Genomic DNA, 26,366 nt, shown 5'->3' on the forward strand with positions numbered 1-26,366 from the left:
TGATTAAAGACTGCACAGAAATCCGGTCAAACTGTGCTCTCAAAAATGGGGAGGGAAATCAGATAGTTTGGGAATGCAATACGTACAAACAGTAATTCTTCTGCTGATCATTCAATGGAAACAAAAGCAGTGTTAACGTGATATCTTAATTCTTTGCAGCTAAAACATTCCGCTGGCAGACAGTGAGGGAAAATGTAGCAAGTGTCTCTAATGTGATAATAAAAAGAGATGAAACATGAGAAAGATAAAAGGATGCAGAGGGGTAGTGGGAGTTGTGTTTGAGGATGTGTTAGTTGCATGGAGCGCGGGTCCGGTTCCCACTAAACACTTGATCAGTCTAATTAAAAGGAATCTTGGCATGAGACGTACTGAACAGTGGGGACTAAGGCCCCTTGCCAAGTCTACGCTCACCTCCTCTCTCCCACACACATCCACACACTGCCATCATGAGCCACCACAACAACAGGAATAAAAGATCCTGGGCAAATTCTTAAGACGTTCTGGTTCGAGATCCAGCAAAAACAAGGCAAGAAAAACGGTATTTGAAACACAGCAGCGGCTCACTGTCAAGTTGTATCTTCTGTCACTGACCACTAGCTCTCCCGTTAGTCCTCTTAGTCTAAGAAGCACACTAAGGGTCCCTTCGAAAAAAGTATACTGAGTGCGAAAGTGAGTCATCTTTGGCAACTCCTAGAAAGAAAACCAGTCTTTTGGAGCACTACTGTATGTATGAATCAAGCTTATGTATGTGGATGCACTGCCAGGACTTAATGCGTTGCACATTGCTGGAGCATGCAAACACATATATAGTGTACGCTTGCACGCCAGCACACACACACACACACACACACGCATGCACGCACACACACACACACACACACACACACACACACACATACAAACAGCTTAATGTTTGTTCAAGGTTTTATTTTTATTTTTTCAAATAGACTCACTGGGGTTGCTACAACAGTAGGACACCATTTACAAAACAACCGAGCTCTGCAAACTATCGTCTTACGCAGGGGAAAAATATTGTACATTTATATTGGGTGAGAAACAGGAAAAGAGTATAATGCAGACATTTTTCTTTATTAAAACGGGCCAATCTTGGTGTCATTATTATTAACAACAACAAATACAAAATTCCATTACATGAAACAGTATTAAACTCCCTCTTAAGTTGGTCCTAGTAGACATTATGCACAGTACATGTGTGTATATACTAAATTGACTGATAACAAAGAATTCTAATGTTCATTGCAGCGTTTTTCAATAATTTTTAATAGGATTCGAATGGACGTGTCTATGCATTACATTTTATTCCTCAATAATAAATTACACAGCTCTGCAAAAGTTTGAGCATACAAGTACATAAATGATTCATTCTGTGTCCATTGTTTGACCTCCATCGTCTGCACCCTCTCTCTCTGCTGTGAAATTGAACCACGCTGTTGTAATTTCAATGATAAGACAGCAATTTATATTGTGCCTCTGAATGTCAACTTGCCTACAGCCCCAACCTGTCCATTCAAAGACCTGCTCCTCCACCGTGCTCCAGTAAGCAGACAGCAGAAGACAAGCAGGTAATGGAATTGCCACACCCTGTTTGGGTTCAAAGCCATTGGAGCTGTAGAACCGAACGTGGGACGTGTCCGGGGAGCATCACTGGATGCTGCAACTGCTCAACCTGCACAAACTCATTCTTTGCCGCCGTCTCAATCTATGTAGAAGAGGAACAGGAAAGGACAATAAAGGGAAATGTCAGCTGAAATAATGGTGTTTAGGAGTATGCCTGCATGCAGGATTCTGTGCACCAGTGTGCATGCATGGAATACACAGCAGTGTCATGACAAGGCCTTTTTTTTCTCTTCGACAATTCTCTGGATCTGCACCTTTGAGATAAAAGACCTGAGAGGAAGCCTTTTTCTGCCAGTTGTCTACTCCGTCCCATCAACTATTACTCTCCTTCCTCTCTATCTCTAGAACACAGGTTGTCACTGTTGCCACAGCACGAGGATCCACGAGCCCTACCTATGCTTTAAGATTAGGAACCTGTAATTCCTTTTATTGCTGAGGCTATAATGAATATCGTTCTTATTTTGTGATTATCAAGTCTGTATTTGAATGATGAGCATGTTTACTAGGTGAATCTTCCTCTTTTCAACCAATGAGTCATTCCTTACCCTGACACCCACCTTCCACATAAAGCTAAATCTAACAGCTCCATGTGGCATCCGGCCTGGTGGTACCCTCCCTCCCACCTGAACTCTATCAATAACAAAGGTTTGCATCTTCTAGATCACTTTATCCATGGCCTACAGGTTATCTCCTCCGTCTCAACACATAATCCTAGCCAACCCTCTGGAAGCGAAAGAGAGGCAGAGGGAAAGAACGGAAAAGGACCACGTCGAGACAGAAGGAGACACAGAGGGGAGGATACAGAGAGTAAGATAGAGTGGGAAATAAGCAACACAGGTAGGAAGCCAGAAACAGAGAGAAACAGGACAAATGGAAAGAAACAGCAATGCTGTTAAAACAGAGAAGCAACAGGAAATTGTAAACATGTTCCCTTCTCCAACGGCCTTTACCAGGGAGGGGGGAGGGGGGAGGAGGGTGGGGGAGGTGTGTGTGTGGGGGGAGGGGGGGGTCAACGATTGTTAACACATGTGTCCAGGCTTCCTCTAGGCCGTTTACTCGTAGACTGAAGGAGGCTCAGCACCAAAGATTTATGGCTCCCGGGGAAGAAAGGGAAGTGTGTTATTGATAAGTTGCATAGAGAAGGCGAGGGCACCCGCTGCAGTAATTAGAGGATGAACTTGCAGCCCATTGATTGAATGGAGTACCGGTCAAACACCACACCGTCCTCGTACAGCACTCAAGTCACAGTGTGACCTCATTGTGGACAGGTGAGCTCACCTTTTGTCTGTGAGTTCAGACCGAAGTCGTGTATTGTCATAGCTAAGGACTCAATATGACCAACAAATAAGCCTCCACATATGGTGTTGCGTCATAACTCGGCTATATAGAGTATGCTGTAGTGTCCGTGTGCGTGTGTGTGTGTGCATGCATCGTGGGTCACTGTGTACATGTGGCTGCAGGGGAGGGGGCGCTGCTCCTGTTAAAGCCTACTATTATCCCAGCCTCCACCAGTGTTTCCATTGACTACAGGCTTGGAGGCCGGCCCAGTCCTTCTAGACACTGCTTACCAATGGGACCCACCATTGTTTCACTTGGCTCCAAATTCCAGTGTTTTCAGCATTGCCTCAAAGAGGAGGGGTCAGTGGAAGGACTGAAGACGCCTGGGCTGAAAGGAGGAGGAGAAGCAAGGAATGAGTCCGCCTTCCTCCCATTACCCAGCTCTATTTCTCTCTCTGTTATTTCCTCCATTTGGTACCAACAATAATTCTATACTTGTTTCAATCAGCTGTTACAGATTTACACCTTACACGATGGGAAGATGCTGATAGGTTGATAGGTCACATGTTTAATCTTGCAAGTGAAAACACTAGTAATCGTTTGATAATCTTGTCTGTGGTTTCCCCATTTGTAAATAATATTAGTATTATATTACTATAAACCATAGAAATAGAATAGTAGTAGTACGCAAATTCAAATGTTTTCATTCAAGTCATTATTTGACTTGTAGAAATGCTGTACTTATTGTAAAAGTAAAGCCAAACAAAGTTAGCGCTCATCTGGCGATGGAAATGTGCTTTCTAATGTGACAAGAATGTGTGGCTGGACTATTAAGCTCTTAAACCTTCCTGGAATACTTTGTCTCTCTTTGATTTGCAATGTTACTGCGCCATTGCTCGTGAGGTTGTGACACACAACTTGAGACACAATGGCCATGCGGCTACATTGAAGATTTGAATGTCTGTTCCACTATTATTTGAACTTGAAAGTCTTGTAGAGCATTGATTTGGAGCAGCTCATCGTAAGCAATGCTGAGGAACGTCCAACCCGCAGGAATCTTTAGGACCCAGAGGACGCACGTTTGACCAGTGCAGAGCTTCCATGCGTAGCCAGGAGCTGGTCTCGAAATCTGAATCCCTACATTTCATTAAGCATATGCCCTCCATCCATGGTTGGAGATGCTTGAATAATCCTCCATTGGGTTTTCGTCATTCAAATGTATTCCACCGTATAGGACACCTGATCTGCACCTTTGGTCTCTGTGTGTCTTTGCTTGCAGAGGGACCGATGGACTTGGCAAACGTCTGTTTGTTGGTCGAGGGGTGGACAAAGTTGTGGAGGGACGAATATGTCTATGAAAAAAAGGCGATGAAAAGCAGCAGTGTCGATGCACGGGGAAATAAAGTCTCTGATAAATAAATAAACAAACCAACGACTTTGAAAAAAAAGTTACTCCACCTAATGTTCTGGCGGTGAATTTCTCTGCAACACGCACAGGCCTTTTAGAACCATGAATTGAAACGAGTGCGTCGACACAACTGCACGTAAAGACGCAGAAGCATGTGCCAGCCTATAGAATGTTTGTACTGTATTTTGGCAGAACACTTTCAATGGAAAAAAAACTAAATGAATCTGCTCTGATTATAAAATAGATTTCATTAGAGCAGTAACTGGAGTGTACTCCTCTCCTCCTCTTACCAAACACCCCCACCCCCACTCTTTGTTACTCCCTCTTGCATCCGGCCTTATCCTCCTCTTCTGCCCAGGTGAGTGTTGTTCAAGCTGCAGCAGCAGTGGAATTACACAGGCAAGACGAAGAAAGCGGACAATTATCTTCAATATCTGTCAGACACATGACAGCAGCAGCCCCCCCCCCCTCCCATCCCCCGCCAACTCCTTCCCTTCCCACCCTCCAACACACCTCTCACACACACATACACAAACGCACACACATATGCTCACATGCCAAAGGAAAGTACAAAGAATGGGGGTGTGCTACTCTTTTGATTGTTCAGAGGCATAGAAATTGTCTCCCTCTGTCTCTCCCTCTGCCTCCCTCCTTCCCCCTTTTTCTCAAATCCTTTTTTCTGCTCATTACCCACCACATTTGCATACATTCTGCCAAAGAGCAGGCAACGATGGGGAGGGAGATAAAGTAAAAGGATTAGAATAATGGTAATTACTGGTGCTGCAAGTGTGTGTATGTGTGCGTTTGTTTACACATGCGTACACGCGCAGATACTGTATGCATGCATTTGTGAAGGTGAAGTGCAAAAAAAGCGTTCAATTTGTTCAATTCATCGTAGAAATGAATTAAAAAAGGTACAAGCCTAAAATGTTTAAAAGATAATGTATAATGACGTAGTTAAACCTCTAATTAAAACCTGCGTTCAACACTTATTTTGCGTTAAAAGAACTCCAATATCCGCCAGTATTCTCTCATTCAAAAAATGAGTAAAATTATACTCAGCTCCACAGTTCCAGTCTAATAAGACAACAAAACAATTAACACAAACCTTTCCAGTCCGTTTAAAGCAAAGGTGTGTTTTTGTTCAAAGCGAGCGTGATGAGGAAAGAACTGTTTGTGCGCTTTTTCCAGCACCTTACTGAGAAAGTGTATCAAAGTTATAATATTTCCCAACTTTTCCCCATGTCCTTGGGGTTTTTACCTTCCAGAATTGCCAACGAATGCCCTCTGGGTAAAGAGGCTCCATAACTGACATGAGCTGAGGCATGCAGACAAGACCTAATAGAGCCGGCCCATATCAGCAGGGCTGGAGGGATGGTAAGGACCGGTCGTATCGCCGCCGTGGGTTGGACCTGCAGGAAAGACTCTTTCAGGGCAGGGAAGGTCGATGAAAGACCCCCATGTGCCACAGAATGGATTATGTCTCCTTCGCTCTCAGCGCACTGATAACCGCATCAGCTTCAAGGACCCCCTCAGGGCCGGCGCAGGTGAGGCCAGCTATTTCTCTCCCTTATAATCACCGAGTCTCTGTGCATTAACTGCTGCAGACGCATGCGGGTGCAGAGCGGTCCACGGGAAGGGATGGAATGTGTTAATGTGGAGGAAGTGGAAACGGGAGACCAATCAGCAGAAGCGCAGCAAAGCTAAGGTACGCTAACCTTTGAAGGACTAGACAGTTTGAAAGAGGCGGGTGAGTGGGGATCTGTGATAATAGCGCACACTTGATCACGCCATTACCTCGAATTAGGGATAATTAGCCTCGGTAAACTGGGCACGAAGCACGCCTATGATGTTGGGCCCAGAAGGCATGCTGGGGTACCTTTTACAGCCCGGTGGCTGATTTTGGGCACACACAACTGCTGCTCACAGCAAGGCGAGGAAGCGATAAAGAGAGTGAGCCCGGCTGGCTGGTAGCAAACTGGGAGTAATTATCAAAGAGAGCTTATAATCAAACATCCGAATCGCAAACATGGACTATAAAACCCCTTTGGCTTACATCCAGGAGTCGTTTTATCCAATTAGGTAAATGGCTGTAATGTGGGGGGTTGAGGTGGGGATAAGGGGAGGGTGCTGAGGCGCTAAATGAACGGGGCTCTACAATCACACATTGCAGGGGATATTTGTCAATATTTTTGTCTTTCACTTATTATACCATTTGTTTTACATTGAAGAAACCCCCAGAATCAAATAACTGAAAACTGAATATTACTGTGTTTGTTCGGTCTACGTTGGAATAGGTTAAAAGGAAGAAACATTCGTTCTTCCATTCCAATGCTCATAACTAAACCTCTATTCACATTACAAAATGTTAAAATAGGTCAAAAAATAAAATTCAAAGGTGTCTAACCCGTTTTTTAAGAGAAACAACTGTGTTTTACACAGGATCACTGGTCAAGATCTGCTAACCAGTGAGCTGGACCATCCAAGGAGCCACATTTAGTCTCCTTTGAATCTGTGTGTACATACAAATCACCATCAACCACAGAACGGCTGAGTAAAGACTTGGAGGTAAACCAGTGACTTTAGCTTTCATTTTAAAAGGGCTCTGGTGGTTTTGATGTACCACAACCCCTTGTCGTTTCCTTTAAAGATCAGTATTTAAACACTGATTGCGACAGCTCTTTCTTTAAAGAGCTCTTGCCTCACTTACCTCTATGAGAGTTAACTGGGGGCAGGATTATTCAGTGGTGATGAAATCCAGATACAACCCAGCGCATGTGTGTGCAACCACTCTCCCACTCTACCACACTGGCGAGGAATGTAGGAGCGAAGAGGGGAAAGATTTATGAAACTTCTGGCCTAAAACCTGAAAGTCGCATTCCACATCACCTTGACACTTCATAGGCTGCGGAACAACCTGCGGTCCCCTCGCTGTGAGTGACAAGCTTTGCACTCTGGGCTGTTGCCACGCACTTGTTAACCCTGCTCCTCTTCCCGACTGCCATTTAAGGCACGACTCACACTACCTCGATACTGTGTTAAAAGCCATGCAAATAGTAAGTTCGGACACCACAAGCGAGAGCGGGATATTTATGGGGAAGCCTCAGACTGGCACAGAGAAGCATCGTCATTAGTTTGGGTGAGGGGGAAATGTTACAGGCACATTTTGACAAAAGTACAATTTTCCAAAAAAAAGTTGCCTGCCCTTGGATCCAATTATTTCAATAAGTAACAAGTCAGTGCATTTATATTTGTCTAATGTGTCACTCTTTGTTCTGAAAGTGATATCAAGTCAAGCTTAATGTTGCCTTCAAGAATGAACTAACAGAAACATCATTGAATGGTCCTCGGCATCGGCTGGTACTCAAAGCTCACATATCATAACTCGGGACTGAAAAAGTTTGATTTGTGCGTCACCAATGAAAAACGCTTATATTGATCATTTCTACGGTAATTAACATCTCATATGGATCAGAAACGTTGTGACAAAATGATTTGCTACCTTGTGGATTGACAAGTCTCTGCATGGGTGAGCCAGTGCGCAGTGTCACAGAATTGGCCGTGATAATAGGCAAAGATGAAGATATCTTTAGTGAAGCTGTACATTTAATGAACATACATACATTGTAATCTGCATTAGAATTAAAGAGGAGCACAGTAGTGTGTTTAATGTGCATTATCTTATAGAGATCAATATGATAGATGTGGATTTAGATTCCCTCTCTACTTTATATATTCTCATTCTTCTCATGATTTCTTTCTCTTGTTTTAGATAGGGCTCATCATTTTTCATTATAAATGTCATAATTTTTTATTGAGTTAGTTAATTTCCGTTTTATATGAAAAGGATTAGTTATGTTTAAACTAATTTCAACTTTTACATCTCTTAAATGAAGAAAAAAAAATCGTCTGTATTTACTCTACAGAAACAGAAATTAACCCCAAAATGTCTTTATGAGGTCCTGAATGACCCCGTGCAAAATACACTTAAACAAATTAAATGGCCTTTTGACAGGTTCCCTTAGCATGTCCCAAAAATCACAAATTAAGCATTAAAGTAATAATCTTTAAGCACTAATCCAGGAGATAAAACCCCCCTGAGAAGTACAGGCGAGCAGCAACATGACACCCCACGCTGGTGTTTCTGTTTTAGTATCCATGCTTTTTTCATTTTAAGTGTGCAAAACGGCCTGTGCATGCGAGTCATGTCAATGAATGTTCGCGAGGCAGAATGCTTGTGTATGCTTTTGTCTGAGAGGGATGTAAACACAGACTCCTTGAGACGCAAACTCCTACTCTGCGCTCAACCTCAAACTCCTGCAGTGATAAATTCCAATATAAGTTACAGCCTCTAAAGTCAAGGAATGCGGAGCATTAACTCGTTCCTGCCCATACAGGCTGCACTCGACAGCCCTCCCCGGCCCGGGGCCCGCCAGCAGACTCACTCAGGCATGAGATGCTGGCTGTGTGCGTGCATGTACGGAGCATGTCCTACATGAGCAGACACATACAGGGCCGCTCCGGAGTGAGGTGGACTCGATCCCCTCAGGGCCTTAACAGGAAAACACAAGCGCAACTGGGATGGTGTTTCCTGTAAACACCTTGGTGTTGCAGTGCAGGTGTCATGCAGTTGGCAGAGCAGCACAGGATTTTGAATTTGTGTGTATGTGTGTGTGTGTGTGTGTGTGTGTGTGTGTGTGTGTGTGTGTGTGTGTGAGAAGTGGCTTACTTTCAGGGAAAAAAATTGTTTGTTGAACATTAAAGTTCTTTGTCAAACTTTTCTCCCGATTCGCTGGTGTGTGAGGCTTTTATTATAGACAATGCAACACTCAATCGCCTTTGGTCTTAGACCCGCTAGTTTCGTTTTTGGTCAACACATACATCATTTTTCTCGGCTGTACATAATTTTGTCAGTTCATGGAGAGGAGATGCCCAAGTGGTGACTGATGTAATTTACTGCAATACCTCAGAATATTAAATCATTGGGCTGACTACTGCTTCAAATAATCCAAATCCTCTAGACCAAAGACACATTACATTGCCGTCCTAAACAAATACTGGTGGCTGCTTTTGTTAAGCTCTGGCAACAGATCAAGACGTGCCATCACTCGAGGGTTCCGATGGGATGTTTTTGAGGTTTGATTGATTGATTTATTGACCACCAGTAAACCACATTTCTATGGGGAACCTTTATGCACTCCGTTACTCAGTCGTTGTAGATTATTTGTCAGTTATCTGTGCGTTTTCTTTTCTTTGTTTCCCAAAGTGTGAGATTACTTGCACATGCTTATATATCCAAATGTGTGTGAGCATGCATGTATATGTACACATGCAGAAGAAAGTCTTTGTGTGTGTGTGTGTGTGTGTGTGTGTGTGTGTGTGTGTGTGTGTGTGTGTGTGTGTGTGAGTGTGTATGTGTGTGTGAGTGTGTATGTGTGTGTGTGTGTGTGTGTGTGTGTGTGTGTGTGTGTGTGTGAAAGGGCCCCTGACAGGGGCGTTAGCCTGCTTAATGAATTATTAATCCGCAGACAAGCCACGCAGGCAACAGATGCAGCCGCAGACAACTTCTCTGGGAACTGCACAGGTGGGAGGGAGAGGCGGGGGGGGGGGGGGGGTGATCAGTTAATTTAGGAAAAATAGGGGAAAACGTCCTTATAATCAGAGATTAGATCAAATGTATGGTTCCTTATGTAAAAGAAACAGTTTGTGTTATCTGCGTGTGCAGTGCACATGACTTTTTTACTGCTTGTATCATGCACATGTTTACATGTATGCATCTGTCTTTCTCAAAAGCGTGCGAGCACATATAAAAGCATTAAAACAAGCGGCACGTGTGCCGATTCTGGTTGACATTCTGTACATCCACTTAGTCCACCCTCAGGACCAGGCAGAGGGAGGATGAAGGATGCTCGTGGCCCTTTTGCAGCGGAACGAGTCACGTTATGATTCAGCTCGCACTCCCTCGGAGGCGTCAGCCAATCTGTGGGTTGGTGGAAGCGTGAATCAGGACTGTTGCAAACTCCCACTCCAACACTTTCAGACTGACAATGTGTCTTTTGGATCATAAGTATGTGTGACTAGCGAGGCTTGAGGTCTGAAGGAGAGTTTATTCAATGTGCCCCAAATGTGACAACACAAACACATTTTTAAAAAGACAGAATAACACGACTTGTAAATCAACAGTGAAGTGTTTAGAAGATGGGATGCTGTTTCTAAAGTAAAACAGTAACATTCTTTAAATTGAATTAGGCATTGTTGTTTTTGATCATCCATCTTGAGACTTTCGGTTACATAACTGAGCTCGTACAGATCAATAAAATGTTGTTATTGTAATATTAACAATGGAATCGCCATCATTCAGGTAAAAAACCCATTCAGATTTGCTCTGAGGAGCGCAGTGTGCAATGTATGTGCTGCTAGTGGTGCTGGTTTGGTGTCAGGTGGATTAAATGTGTCCTTTGGAGAAGGCCAGCGGTGTTAAACTGCAGGTCTGCAGCAGGGCAAGCGGCAAGAGCATGACTGATCTATTGAGAGGAGCATCAGTGTGAATGCAGCCGTGGCTCCGATCAATATTGCCTTATTTGTTTGTGTGCACACAAGTGTAAAATTGTGTGTTATCTCTCCTTTCAAGTTGTGTAAGTTAAGGCCTTGCATTTAGGGAGCAATGGCAAAAAGAGCTGAGAGCAACGAGGAGTGGAATGGAGAGATAGTTGGTATTTCAATCCCGCAGAGAGGCAAGCGGGGACAGTATTCATAGAATGATCTCGGCTTGATTCACAAACACAAAAGCCAATTGCTCTTTCCTCTGTGAAGAAGAGGCCGGCTCATTCTTTTGCATTTACCTGCTTAGCATCAGGATCGTATTCCTCTGGTTTAATCCAGTCGCTGCTATCAAGTGGCCTCTCCTGTGTCTCTTGAAGACTGAATGAGGATGAGCCGTCACGGTGCTGCAGCTGCTGCCAGGGGAACCTTTAGTTTTACATCTGATGAGAGAGGACCCATGTCCACACATTGTGGGTCTCCACCCACAACCCACTGCATCAAGTAGCAAGCGCAACGAAAGGTTTTTCAGGCCGCTCTTTAACCATCAATTGTATTTACGCAAACACACATTGCTTTGTGAAATGTTTTTCTTCTATTACTCCGTATGACAAACCCTGGGCTTTAATTAAGTCTTCCCGAATATGGTGAATTTCAAGGACTTCCTTTGCGTTTGCCTAAGGCACATGCTTAACTGATGCTCATTCCTTGTCTGCGGCATGAATTCACATGTTACGATGAGGTAATTTAAAACAAAGATAAAAGTACAGAGGTGGTGTATGTATGTATTCATTATGTAAAACTTGAGTCACTGTTAATACTTTAAAGAGAATCTAAATTAATGTAGCGTGGCACTGAATACATGATGAATAAAATCTGCTAATACTGCTAGCACATTTAAAACAAAATAACAACCACAATGAATGTTTGTGTGCTCCACACACACACACACACACACACACACACACACACACACACACACACACTTCTTCCAGCGGACCTCTATTTCAGTAAATGTGCTCCCCCCGATGACGGCCCCATGATGAGAAAGGCTCAGTGCTGTATAGCACATGACAGTCAAAGGTAGTGTCCTGTCACTCAGCCAGTGTTGCATTTGGATGCCAGGACTGGGAGATGGCAGTTTTTGAACTCTGAAAAACCACGCGGAAACCTGAACCAGGGCCCCAAGAGAGCAGCCCACAGAAACATGACACTACTGACGGTGGGAAGGTGGGTGGGGGGAATCACCCCTCCTGCTCACCACGCAATGTCACTATAGGCTCATGAGCCAATGCCTGTCAGAAATAGCCTTGAGTTATTAGAACACAGTGTCCTGTTGAAATAACACCATATTATCAATTCTATAAACTTTAGTCCCAGCAGAGAGCTGCAGTGACAAGTCCTTTTGGCAGCATTTAAAGGTGAATTTGAAGCACGCAACTTATTTCAAGCAGAAATAACAGAAAACAGCCAAACAGGCCAAGCTAGTGCAACAATGTGCTGGAGAAGACAGGTCAAAGGTCAGGGCCGGGCACACACAGAGAAGATCTCCCTGACCTTTGCACACATGGCCTCTCACCTCACCCACGTCACCTTAATACCAACAGCACGCAATCTTAGCTAAACATTTAGCGGCGATGAGAGAACTATTTCTGAGAACGGTGAGGAGCATCTATTATTGCCGTGGCGGTTTGACCTTGCACCTGTTTGGTGTGGCATTAAAGGAATGGCGGGGTAGCTGTTCATGTGACCCCCCCTGGCTGTGCACCCCTGTGCTTTGCCCTTTGCTATCCCTGTCTATCAGAGCCTCTCAACATTTTATTTTTGGGCGCACTAATGCGGGGCAGTATGCTTTTTTCAGTATGTCCTTAGGTATACGTGTGTGATCTAATGACAGGAATTTGTGTGTGTGTGTGTACCCAATGTGTGTGGTGCTCCCCCATCGGTGAAGCTGCACACAGAGACAATGCAATCAGATGTCACCCCAGGAACCTGATATACCGATCAAAGTGGTGTGTGCTAATTAACACCGAATAGAGCTCATAAGCAAGACCCTTTTGCCAACAAATCAGCCAACAGCACAGTCATTTGTCAATAAGCCGAGCGGAGGCACGGTCACACACTCGGCACAAAATCCAGCTCATTGCTAGGAAAGCGCACTGGCACCTCCATACACATACTCGGCACGTTGAGAATACATGCTCCTTCATTATGGGTGTAAACAGCACGACGAGGCACAAGACTTCGAGGCAATCGTGTCCTTAATCCAGTGCCCCTAAGCTGTTTTCCCTCCCTGCTGTAGTAAACAGTATCATTATTTAAATTTACCTGCCAGGGTGTGTGCATACACTGAGAAAGCACAACACTAGTTGTTGGCGGCACATAAATTTGAACACACACTGACACAGAATCGCTGGTCTCCTTAGAGATGTCAGCGATCTGCTCACGGTTTGGTGGAGCCATTGTTCAGAAGGGTTCATATTCTTCTAAAAGCCGGGGGACGAGGGGGGCTTTTGTTTTTGTAAACAGCATGAATTTTTAATCTAGCCCAAGATTCTGGTTTGGTAATGAATGTGGCTCGGCAGTCAGCCTCTCCGGGGAAGGAGGCCCCTGGCTCCTGTTGCTAAGTTTCAGCAATGCCTGAGTTCTGCAGGAATCAGCCTGTTACGCCCCACCAATCTAGCACTCACACACACACACACAGACAAAAAAATATGTGCATGTGGACACACATGTGCACATCACACGAGTGCACTCTTTTACATACAGCAACAATAGCTTGGGTAAACAACCACAGACTTAAGTATGCAAAATAAGCCTTTAGTATTATATACAAAATGTGCTCATTTTGGGAAAATTCACTATATCATCTACATTCATTATTATTAAGTATTTTAACACACACAGCCACAATTGCTAAATAAGGACACTAAAGGCATTCACAGAAACACTTTTCCTATAAGTCCATTCCTCTAGCCAAGCGGATTTGAGGAAAAGACCTATGTTTCTTTTTCCCAGCTGGCTTGCTTTTTTCCCCTTGGAGGATCCATTTGTTCGATTCTGCAGCCCGAGGCTGTCAGTCATATTATTACTCTAAAGCTTGCTAGTTCGACATTGTCACTCTCAAGCCTCGGACATTGACCTAAAAGAGTTCCACCCAGCCTCAAATCAACCACTTCCCCCACAGAAATGTTCCTCCATCCAGGACTTTCACCATCACCCCTGACCTCAAAGCACCAGCCAGAAGAACGGATTCATCTGCATCTTTCAGTTGCTGAGGCCGTCCTGCAGCATAGTGGCCATGTAGAAGCTTTGTAAAAAGCATGCACATAGTTATAAGCTGAAGCTCGACAATGAAAATTCTCAAATCTTCCTTAAGTCTATTCCTGACATATTAACCACGTCTCATCTGAGACTGCAGAGAGAACCAGCAGTTGTGTGATCTTAAGTCTGAAAATAGATCTGCTCCCATTGGAGCCGCTCTTGTCATAGAGGAAAGCTTCAATAAAACTCAGAGATGTATGCTATATGTCAAAGGGTTAAATCAAAGTGTTGCTTTTTTAAGTAAAAAAGCAGTGGAATTCTCCCCTGCCCTCTTTTTCCCGTCTTCCCCTCCCAAAGCCATTAAATTGTTGATTGATTTTTGTATCTCAGCTCGATTCCTTGCCCCTCGCTCTCCGTCTCTTGCCATTGATCCTCACAAGGCTGCTGACTCCAAAGTCAGAGGACCCATCCTCTCTGGCCTCCGGAAATGAACTTGTTAGATGGGCTGTACGATTTATTGCTCATGAGGCTGGGGTGTCGCTTTGTGAATGTGTGAGTGTCCATAGGGGCTGTGTGTGTGTGTGTGTGTGTGTGTGTGTGTGTGTGTGTGTGTGTGTGTGTGTGTGTGTGTGTGTGTGTGTGTGTGTGTGTGTGTGTGTGTGTGTGTGTGAGGGAGAGAGAGAAAGAGAGAGAGAGAGAGAGAGAGAGAGAGAGAGAGAGAGAGAGAGAGAGAGAGTGCCAACCCTGCTTTCACAAGGCTTGAAATTTATTGCATGTCTGCATTTCTCTGTACACCAGCGCATGTGTGCGTGCGTGTAGGGAGCTAAGTGCTTAGTTTATGCCAGCATGTGTTGGTGTGTATTTGTGTATTGATATTATGCATCTTTGATAATGTGATATAATATACCATAGAAGTTTTAGATCTTATCTTCTTTGACAAGCTCCTGACCTGAGGCCTTTAACTTTAACTGTGTGTGTGTATTCTTTGTGTTGCAGTTTTCCATCCAAATACCAGAATTATTGCTCATGTTGAGGTTTTGTTGGTCAGTTTTCTAAGACATTGAGAGTACATCCTGGTATTCCCAGTTGAACTGCTCACAGATCTGCACCGTCCACCTGTGTGTGGTGTCAGACACGGCCCTGTCCTCTGCTGCAGCTCCCTCTGACATATTGATTGGGTTTCATTTAAAAGCCCTGTTCTCCCACCTTTATTTACTCCAATGGTAAATCTTTACAATGCCGTAAAAGACAGTTTTACGCACTGGAATTATACAATCTCCCTGCTGCGGAGGCCAGACAGTTGTGTGTCAGGCAAGATGAGAGGAGAGGAGAGGAGAGGAGAGGAGAGCAGACTAGACAAAGAGAGGTGTGGACTCTGCACCTCGACTTTCCCCCGAGGCAGATGCAGTGCAATGGGACCAGAAAGGGCCTTGGCACTAGTTTAAAGCATACTCCAAGAGAAAGAGCTCTCCTTCAACTTCACTCTACTCTCTTCAGTGTGCTTTGGCACACTTCTCAATCCTTTTGTTTTAAGCTGGCAAAATCTTTTTGTACTTGGTGCTGTGGCATTTCATTTTTATAAAAGTGCCAGCTACTTTTATTGGTTTACAGATTTGCAGAAAGTGATCTTGCATAACTGACCCAGAACTCAAATAGAGGCATTGTGTTACAATATCCAACAAACTGAAGAGCTTATGCGTGGTTTCAATTATCAGCGGGAATATTTCAGTGACGATGATTAATTTGAAGTGTGTGTCGCAGAAGAAGTATGAAAATGCTCTCAAACAAACAAACATTATGGAAGGGAAGAAAGATTCGTATCCGTTAAGAGACGTGTGTCAGGCAGTGAGGAAGACACGCAGTTTTGACTAGTGAATTGTGAGGGGTCACCATGCATCACCGTAAATCATTCAGCTTGAAAATACCCGAGGTCTTTATTCCATTAGTGGACATATGCTCCGCTTGTTCTCACTGCCTTCAGCCCGGCCCAGGAGCAGTGCAGCTACGGTCCACATGGCCAAGTCACACTGGGGGTAATAAGTACTTTAATTTAGGAGCGGGGAGGCGGGCCGTGGTTGGTGTTTATTGGTGTTGATGCCGAGCAGACTTCAAAAAGCCACTAGGCTCATAATTTATCTCTCTCCACGGACCCTGAGTGTTTCAGGAACAGAGACGTGGAGAGTAAGTGAGTTTGAGAGAGAGTGTTTGTCCGTGTCCGTCTTTCATTGGGTGTTTAATGCTACTTGGCTGTTGACTTTGGTGTACTGATTCTTTGATGTCAGTAACGCCATCATCAACATTTTCTTCCCCCCAACCCCCTGCAGTAGTTACGCACCGGCAGCAGCTCGTTCCCCTCTTACAAACTCATCCCAGTTGAACTTGGCTGTCCAAATCATCTGCCGCTGGTAGCGCTCACATGGGAAACCCAAGCTGAAAGTGTACACTTGAAAAAAAGATCATTTGGAATAAACAATAAATAATTCAGAAGGGTAGTTAAATAAGTAATAGTGGGATATCTATTGCTTTGGTGGCGCTATTGACTTTCTTTATTTATTAATGGCCTAAATAGACACCGTGTCTTGCCCTGAAGAGGCTGTCTCTTGAACTGCGTCCTTAAGGGAAAGAGAAAGTTACCGCTTTGTTTATCTTGCCTCTCTCTCCGTACGCCTTTTTGTCCATCTCTGCGAAGTGGCGAGACGCAGAGCACAGTCTAGACTTTTTATTTTGTGAAGGATACGTCGGGGAAAGGGTCAACGAGTGACATGGGCCAGCTGTGTAATCCTGAGCGTAGCTCTCCCCCAAATCGTTCCCTCCTTCACATCACACACACACACACAAGCATTTTTTCCATTCCCAGGTTTCTTGTAATAGCCATAAGATGCTCCAAAGATACCTCCCCCCACCACATCCAGAGGATGATATCCAACCCTCTCCAGGGAGATAGAATGTCTCTCTCCATATCTGGCAACCATGACCACAAATTAAGCAAGGGCTTCTGTGAATTATTCCCTGCGTGTGCCTATGGGTTTTAAAGCGCCCATAAGGATACAGAAACTCCTCAGTCCAGAAACCGACATGTGTGTGAACACTTCAATTTACAATTAAAAGATACAACAGCCTTTCAAACCCTCTCTAACTAGGGGGGCTTACTGTGTCTGAGCCACCCAGCGTTGACTCCCGAAGTTGGGATGAGAACACTTGGATAAATGCAGCTCCCCACACAGAACACCTCTGAGCTCAGCGTGTGACAAGAACACTGCCTTTTGTTAGAGTGTTCACACCTTTTAATGCGTTGACAAATGTGTGTTTCGGTGGCCAGTGAACTCCCTGCTAAAATACGGCCGCAGACACTTTCTGCTTACCCTCCTGCAGCCAGGCTGCTGTAAGCATTTCAGCAGATAGGTGGACGAGAACACGCCGTCATGCTGAAACATGGTGGGCTGCAGCCAGGGGCTCTAAATCTAGGAGCGCCAGACTTTCAGCACTGGCTACAGTCTGACCAGCCACCTTCATTTTTGCAGTCTGCGATGTAGAAACCGAAGCACACTATACACACTGCAGACTGCGACTTACCACCATTATTCATTGGAAAACCTTTTTGCAGCAGCCTGTGGCCATTGTGCAAAACCCAGATCATACATTTAAACGCATATATTCAAAGACACAACATCTACACATCTGCACACGGTCACATGTACATCCCTCACCATCTGAGATTGCCTGTGGTGGAGAGAGGATAAGAAAACATAGCCAGGTCTGCCCCCTCTGGCCTGTGGCTGTTGGGAGGAGATGCCTCTCGCCTCTCATTTCCCCTGGTCCACAGGAGGCCCATCTCCACACAGCCACTGACCCATCTGTCCTGCATGGCTAACTGGGCTCCTGTGTATTCACCACAGCAGAGCAACACTGCAGGGAAGGAGGGGCACGCGGGGAGGGGGGGGGGGGGGGGGGGGCTTCAACATCTGGGAACCATCAAGCCAAGAGGGCCTTAGATCCTGAGATTCCAGGCTGCGACCCTTCTCCTCAACTCCCCCTCATGCCTCTAAACCCCTCCACCACCACTTTTCCTCTACATCTGTCTCACCCCCCCTTTCTCCTCTCCTCCTCCCCCTCTTCTTTTCCTCTCCTCCCCTCGTCCAGGCTGCCCATCATTTCCATGTCTCTTCGGCAGTGGGCCTAATCCAAACAGATTGTCTAACTGTTTCAAAAACATACTCCTTTTCTCAGCCCCCTCTGCATCCTCCCCCAGCCCCCCTCTGTCCCGTGTTCATCCCGGGGAACAGACACTCTCTTTCATAGTGGAGGAGGTGCTGGTGTCAGTCTGGCTTGGGTTAGCAGGTCACTGCTGCGCAGAACCATTTCGGCAGGGTTGAGCATGCTAGGCCACAAAGCGCTTTGGCAGATCCCTGTTTAATACTCCTGAGACATAAAACGCAGTCCGACCCGCTCCTCCTCCGCCTCTTCCTCCGCACCCGTACTAGGTCTCCATCGGAATGGCTACAGCTGGCAACATAGGCTTACTGTGTGTGTGGTTCAAAGCCCATTGTCTCAGGCATATTGTCCGGGCCATTCCACCCTATCCCGCGGGCTAGTGCTGGGCCAGGGATAGCCTTTGGGAAGGAGGAAGAGGGGGGGGACTCAGTAGGGGTCTTGGGAGCTGGGAGGTATCCCAGGAGACCACCAGGCATCCCACCGGGTAGCCTGCCTACATCTGAAGCTCCCCCTGCCGCTGCCTGCTGAACTCTTGTATACTGTGTTTTGTTTAGAAGGAAGCTCCGACCCTATTTACCATACTTAAATTAAAGGGATTAACATGGTTCCAGTGTTGCTCGCATTTGTGTTCTCTATGATCCCACCTCCCTCCCTATGTCTTGGATTCTTGAGGCAGGGGAGGATTTGGAGCACCTGAGAGTTTTATTTTATTTTTTAAAGTTGATTCAAGACATTACATAAAGCTTGTGTTGCAAAAAGACACATCTGATTAGATTGTACCTATAAAGTATGAAAAATCAACTAAATGTTTGTTAAAGGCTTGAAATGGTGCTGTAAAAATCTATTGGAACCAGCGCATGGATTTAATGTGTTGATTTTAGCCATTTTAGGCTGCCGTCCCAATTGGACTGTGACTGAGGGTCAGGAAAGCTGTGGCCTGCAGATCAGAGGCCGGATTAATTGTTGACACTATCCCAGTCCAAACAGAACCCTCACTACCCCCATTATACACACACACACACACACACACACACACACACACAAACACACACACCCTCCCAACTACATCAAGATCCTGACAGACGCTTTGATTTATGTCTCGCCACCAACAAAAAAAAAAAGAGAACAAAATCAATTGGCTATTACCGCACTTAGCAGCGGGCTGTCACCACCTGGGAGCAGGGTGTTGAAAACAAAAGACAGAGTCCGTAACGACTCTTCCATACCACCACATATACTCATTTCCACTGGGGAGACAGAGATCAGTGCTCAATCTCCATAAACACAGCTAGTCTCCAAACCGAGTGTCTGTACCACGTGCTCAGGGGCCGGCGGAGGTCCAGAGGTCAGAGAAGCTGGCTTGTGCACAAAGTGCCGATGGTTGGAATTGCCAGACTGCCTGGAAAACTGTTGGTAAAGCAGGCAACAACCACTGACACAACACCCCTGAGCAAGGCTCTGACGTCCATCTGGCCTGCAGAGGCGTACGTGGTCGTATCGGGAGGCTTAAAGGTGTGATTCTTTGTATAAAGCAAAACATACAAAGATTGAACAAATGTAATAATTGAAAAACATGCGCCTACTGATTACTGTTTACTTTGAGTAAATTTAATCAGTGATGTTTTAAAAGAGTTAATTAGTTTGCACACTTTGACCAGACCAACCTCACCCGTCAGACCCAGGATACTGCAAGGCTTCCTCTTTCTTTTCTCTCCCTGTGCGATTTTCTGATCAGATTTAGATCATTTATGGCGCGTTTCCACCAAGCGGCACGGTACGGTACGGGTCGGGTCGGTACCCTTTTATTTGTGTCTCCACTGCCAAAAGTTGAGAATGGTACCAAAAATCCAAACCGTACCGTACCACTTTTTGGGTACCCTTCCGTTGGGGTACCTGGCACAGTTGTTTGGTACCAAAGGGTGGAGCTAGACTCACTGCAGAACATTGATTTGTTGATTGAGTGTCGTCATTTGCGCGTGCCGCAAGGGGAAAGACAACACACGAGGCACCATATTTAAACTACAACACCGTCGCAACATTGTTCCTTGCAGCATGTAGCCTTTGCTCAAACAAAGATTGTCGTCTCCTTGTGACAAACAGCCACATATCGAGAAGCAAGAACAAGATCGGCTGTATGTCCTCCATTGTTGTTTGCGGTTAGCTTTCAGTTTTCGCGCGATCGAATGACGTCAATCTACTTTCCGTCATATACCACGCCTATCAAGTGACGTTATCACTACTTTCTGGAATACACCACGCCTATCAAGTAAGGGTACTGTTGGCGGTGGAAATGCTCGCCAAATCATGGTTAACAGACCCGACCCGTACCGCCATTACTCAACTTCATGGCCACCAAATGTATTTTTGCACACTAGTTCTATTTCCTGACGCATTTGGTAGTCAGCTATGATTGGCTGAAATGACAATACCCTTTACCTTCCCCTGACCCCCTGACCTCCACTCCACAATTGTCCTGCTGTATTTATGTCTTTATATTCCCAATGGAAGCTATTCCAGGCATGCATCCTGTAAGCAACAAGGGTATATTTTTATGGATTAACTGCTGGAATGTAAGTTGGGGGCTGCTGAAAGGGAAAAAAAAGAGGGATGTGTGATTTAGACAGCCACGGACTTATGGGGAGCTTCTACTCAGGTGCAGTATAGCAAATAGAGGTAGAGCAAAAATAGTTCACACCTTTTCAGTTCCCCCTCACCGGGGCATTCAAATTGGAGTGCAGTTGTCGGCGATATACTGGACAACATTGCATCACTTCACCCCCCCCCCCCCCTCCATGTCATCATGTCCCTTGCCAACCCAGGAACCATGTTTGACCCAACAACTGCGTGTCTGCCAAGTGGAATGCGAGCCAGGGTCAGTGGCGGGGGCCTCACGGCCTCCAAGGGACTATTCTGAGAGCAGGAGCTCATCTCTGTTCTAACCCTGCAGTAGCGTCCTGTGACCGTGTTAAAAATGGCCCTATGCGCTCACTAACTCTAAAACACAATCAATCTCTCCCTCTCTCTCTAGTGAACTCACACACAAGGACTCAATGGGGAGTTGCAAAGTGGAAACTTGGGGATGTGCAGCCATAGACGCCTCATGTGGTCCTGTGTTATCTTATTTTTCATTTCTGTTGTTTTGTCAAAAGTGTCAAATCAAATGTTCACCGGGTACTAGGCATGATGATAATATGCGACAAAAAGTTATATGCTCATAACATGCCTGCTTGTACAATGAAGTTCACTCAGCATATGTTAACTAGTGTTACGAAAATGATGTATTAGATACACATGTGAAATCAGTCACACTCGATCTCACAATCTCACAAAAGCTAATTCATACATAAGCTCATTCAATCATCATATCACTCATATGTGTCCATCTGCAGTTTCAAGTTCCAGCCCTCTGACCATACACTGTAATCACTGTGTATTTAGCGTTATCTTTAGAGAGCTGGCCAGTGTGAGACCTTTTTACGACACTGTAAACTTTAACTGCCTGGGTCTTCCCGCTTTAACTCCAGTCCAGCAACCCGAGGGAACAAGGGAGATTATGGAGGGAGCTTAAGGGATCGAATGGGAGAAAGCCACTGTTGTCCATCTCAATGGCAGCAGCAGTAGCATCATGACAACCCACAGTGAGATGACACTGCCACATAGGTCGGTTCTTATATAGATGTACCATGGCTGTAGGTTTTTTTTTCTCACTGGTATTATGGTATGGTAATGTGCAATAGAGTCTGCTGTTTCTAAACCATCTTTGTGATAACAACTCAATAACGTTTGCTATACTTCAGACATGTCCAAACAAAAAAACTATGATTTATATTTTGCACTTTAACCACTGTTGGAGGATCTGGATAAACCCATCTCAATCCCCTACACTGATAGCTCACTTCCGACTCTAGCTTTAGTTGGCTTTTATCTCCAACTCGCCATGTGATGGAGAGGCTTCTTGCTGCTAAATCATCTATTTTATGAGTTGCTGGCAATCTGGGGGAAAAACCTAAAAAGGGCTATTAGAGCCTGGCTTTGTTAATGCAGCCATCCATTAAAAAAATCCCCACAGAGCAAAGAAACGTGGACGCTTACGCGTTAAGTGTCTTAACGCCAACCAATAGGCTCGCACAAAAATAAATAAATATGCATTCACACAATTAGACACAGATGTGTTCATATGTTATTTGCCTTATAAATACACAGCACCACAGACATCCACCGCTTCCTTAAGTACACTTAAAACAATACATGACACGACATTGTTAAAAATGAGATATTACACTTAACATTCTCACAGATGCCTGGAGACGGACAAAATCCAGGACAATGACACATGTGCACAGACGTTGTGCAATACATACCGTTGGACACCTGTTGTAACACTCAGAACGCCATTGCCCCAAGATAGCCGGTCATCTCCAAGTGCGCGTTGACGTGAGCGCCTGGGGGTTGGGAGAGCGCTGCCTTCTGGTGCAATACAGACAGGACTTTTATAGGCATGTTTACAAGCGGTTGGTTGTAGTCCCCCGGTTTGGGACAGGCTGACCTGAGCTAGGCTAAACCGAGCTGGTCAGGGGGGGGCGGGCAACGGATTGATGTCAGGCAGCGCAGTACTACCCTGTCTGGGCGTCTGGGTCGTACACCATGACCTCTGCTCTCTCTGGTTTCAGCTCAGGTTGCCGTTTCATGTGGGCTCTCCTGCAGGGGGACACTAACTGTCAACACAGCTCCCCTGTGAATGGCACAGGTCAGTGCACACATGTGGCTGTGGTGGAGTCTAGTTGGTGCTCACAATGGATCACGTAGAGAAAGCACCCCACTGCGAAACTCGACCCTATAAATAAGAGCCGAACATGCCGCTAACCCAATCAAACGTGGTTCTATTACTTTGGTTGATGCATTGATGTTCCAACCACATCGACGTTTACAGGATGAACTGTTAGCCGAGGCACGGCTGCGTTCTAAGCTTCTGTATTGTGTGGCGTTACCACAGCAGTGCTAAAGGCCAGATGAGTCCCTGACTCTGTGGGCTAAAGGAATCATTATGGGCTCATAAAGCAGCCTGCGCCGAGCCTCCACTCGATAAGACTGGATCTACATGAAGCCAATGCAGCTGATTAATTAGTCAAGCAATCAATGGCCTGCGCCTTCTATCCACTGATTTCCTCTTGTATTTGGATCAGGTGCTGCAGCAATTACTACACCCTACATTCACATGCTGGTACACAAGTAGACAAACGCACACAATCACCCCATATGCAAGAAACCATACATACAGACACAAACCATCACACACTTCTCCCTCCTGTACACTCAAATGCACTAAAATGCTAATGAGATACAAAAACAAAGAAAAACACTTTGAATTGGGGATGAGAGGCGACGGAGGGATAGAATAAAAGCTGAGGGAATAAGTAAGAAAGTTCTCACCTTCAAAGCGGTGGGAGCAGGCGGGCTGTCAGTCAGGAGAGGGAGGTGCCATTTGAAGGATCAGTCATCCCTGACAGTGCTGTCATGGAGAGCCTTAATTAGCCAGGATTACTTCCTCACTTAATGAAGCATGCGCTTCTTCGTCTCGGCCCGAATACCACTCTCCCCTCTCCCTGTTTCCCCTCCCTCAGGTTTCCTTCTCCGTCTATCTCCCTCACTCACTCTCTGCAGCTCTTTCCTGTTCTGTGCCCTTCTCTCCAGGCAGGCGCCTCGAATCGCTCTTCCTATTGGAGACTTCGCACATCCCCTATCACAAGCGTTCTGTCACTTTCGCTAACCCAGGTGGGTGTGTGTTCACTCTCCTCGGTGCTTTCTTACTTCCCCCTGCACCCTCAATTGATGCTTAAACTGCAGCAGTTCTACTCAAGCAGTGCTCATGCACCGTATTTGGACATGGCCTGCTGGTTTGTCTTTTTGAATGACAGACCAGCGTGCAGTCTGTGTTTCATGCTTTGTGAACAATTAATTTTGCGGTCCTTGCGAAGCTGCATTGCACTGATGCCACGCGTAAGAGTGGAGTTCCGAGCAAATTAAAGATAGTTGTTTTTCTACAGTTTCACAGCACATGAAGGCAATTGTAAAGTCGTTGGTTGAAATATAGCGTATGAATGAAACATCTCTCGTGTCTTTCTTTTTACTGAATTGTCATCAATAAATGTTTAGTAAAGTATTTAAAAAATGTTCATGGATTGCAGACAAAGATGAAATTGTAAAGTAATACAGGGAGGATAATAAGGGAAGGGAGAAGTGGGGAGTCATAGAGAGGGCTGACTTATAAAGTAGTGAAAGTATGAAGAGGAGGAGGAGAGAAGTGAAGGAGAAGTATAGGGCTTGGAGGACCAAGGAGAGCAATTTGCCGCCACAGCGCACACAATGTCCCCTCCATGCCTGTGGGCCATGTGAAGACTGCTCCTTCAATTACACTTCACACTGGTCAGGGAGAAAGAGATACAGGAGGAGAGGCAGACAGACACAGTAGGTTCGAGAAGGAGAGAGACAGAGACCGTTCGACGGAGGCTCAAGATCTCAAAGTAAATACAGACAGCAAAACGGATAGAAAGAGTGGACTATTAATGCTGATTCTGAATCTTAATCCAAATACGTATTATACAACATTGTTCTATGTTTCTAGATTTGTAAGAACCAGGCAACAACTCCAGCTTTAAAAAATTGATATGTAGTTTAATTGTAAAATAAGTATTTTGAGAATATGACCACGATTCACTTGATTAATTAGTAAACATCATAAACATGAGTTGGTCCAAGTCTTTGTCAATACAACACAATGTTGCTTTTGTAAATGATGGTCCCAGGAAATGGACGACAAAGCAGGGCAAGTTTTAGAGCGTTGCTACCTTGTGGTTAACAGGCTGCTACCACAGCGTTATGCAGAAATCAATTTAATTTTGACTTAGGGAAAGAATTGATACGTTTTCAATGGCGTGGTGTGGTGTATGAATCCTAGTGGGACATTTCTGTACAGCTGCAAAAACTGAAGTATAGATGTTAAAGACAGTTTTACTGTGGTTGGGTTATTTCCTAACCGTAAATCTAACCATAGCAGTGAAAGATCAGAAAACAATAATATTTGGTCATATCTGTTATTTTGGAGTAAAATTCAAAACAAAGCTCGTAGGTCTTCTTTTCCGTTGAACTTTTAATCATTATGAAGAATTTAATTGTTCATCGGAATATCATGCCAAACAATCCACTAGCGCAAAGCAGCTACACGCAGTCATGTAGCGCCTGAAAGGGAAATGGTCCAAATGAATGAGGTAGAGGCTGAAATATCCACGAGGCTCTCCAATCAGCAAATCCTACTTTTCCCACAATACAACTCGTGTGTGGTTCTTCTAATCGACGGCATAATAAACACCCACGTCTTTCAAACTCCAAAGCTTGTAAAACTTTAAATTAAAATGTTCTAGTCTCAAGCTCAATCTCGCTGACTTCATCATGGTAAATTTCTCAGACTTGATATCGAGAGGTAAAAGCCTTCCAGTGCTCCCTCAAAAACACTATCTGAGATAACATAAATGTATCCTATTACTGCGCTAATGAAAACAGGGCCACATCATGTTTCCACAGAAGCATCCACATGAGAATAACAAGGCTGGAAGCGAGTAAGACATCCAGTCCACATTGGACAGGACAACTGACACGGAGGGTCCTCAAGCATGCTGCTGTCAGCTGGCCAGATGAAGTGATAGAGGGACCACAGCCTAGTAGCTAACATGGCTAACAGATATGAAGCCAATAGAGTGGCTGATTGAGGGTGACAGGAGGGCATGCTCCAATACAGGCCACAGTCAAGATGGAGGCGGGCTCCTTTTTCCGGCCCCTCCTCAATAGGTCTCTCCAACATGCCCACCAGGCATGGGCCTGCTGCTGACGAGGAGGGAGGTAGAGGGCTGGATGGAGGGATTGAGGGATGGAGGTGGAGGTTTGGGAGTGTCGAGGGGCGGAGGCAGAGGGTTGGGGGCTGGGGGAAGGGAGGGGGTGTCTGTATCAATCCGTCACAGGCTGACAGCTGACT

General features: G+C 45.2%; 1 long non-coding RNA gene across 1 annotated transcript; it reads right to left on the reverse strand.

Annotated features, from left to right (window-relative positions):
- Nucleotides 1-1,073: 1,073 nt before the first annotated feature.
- On the reverse strand, nucleotides 1,074-22,874 carry LOC120831333 (uncharacterized). Its single transcript, XR_005714049.2, has 3 exons — nucleotides 22,702-22,874; nucleotides 3,220-3,304; nucleotides 1,074-1,720 (listed from the first exon to the last, which is right to left on the reverse strand). It is a non-coding gene; the product is annotated as an uncharacterized LOC120831333 (long non-coding RNA).
- Nucleotides 22,875-26,366: the final 3,492 nt, after the last annotated feature.

The sequence above is a fragment of the Gasterosteus aculeatus genome, chromosome 13 (genome assembly GCF_964276395.1).
Source record: "Gasterosteus aculeatus chromosome 13, fGasAcu3.hap1.1, whole genome shotgun sequence".
Taxonomy (NCBI): domain Eukaryota; kingdom Metazoa; phylum Chordata; class Actinopteri; order Perciformes; family Gasterosteidae; genus Gasterosteus; species Gasterosteus aculeatus.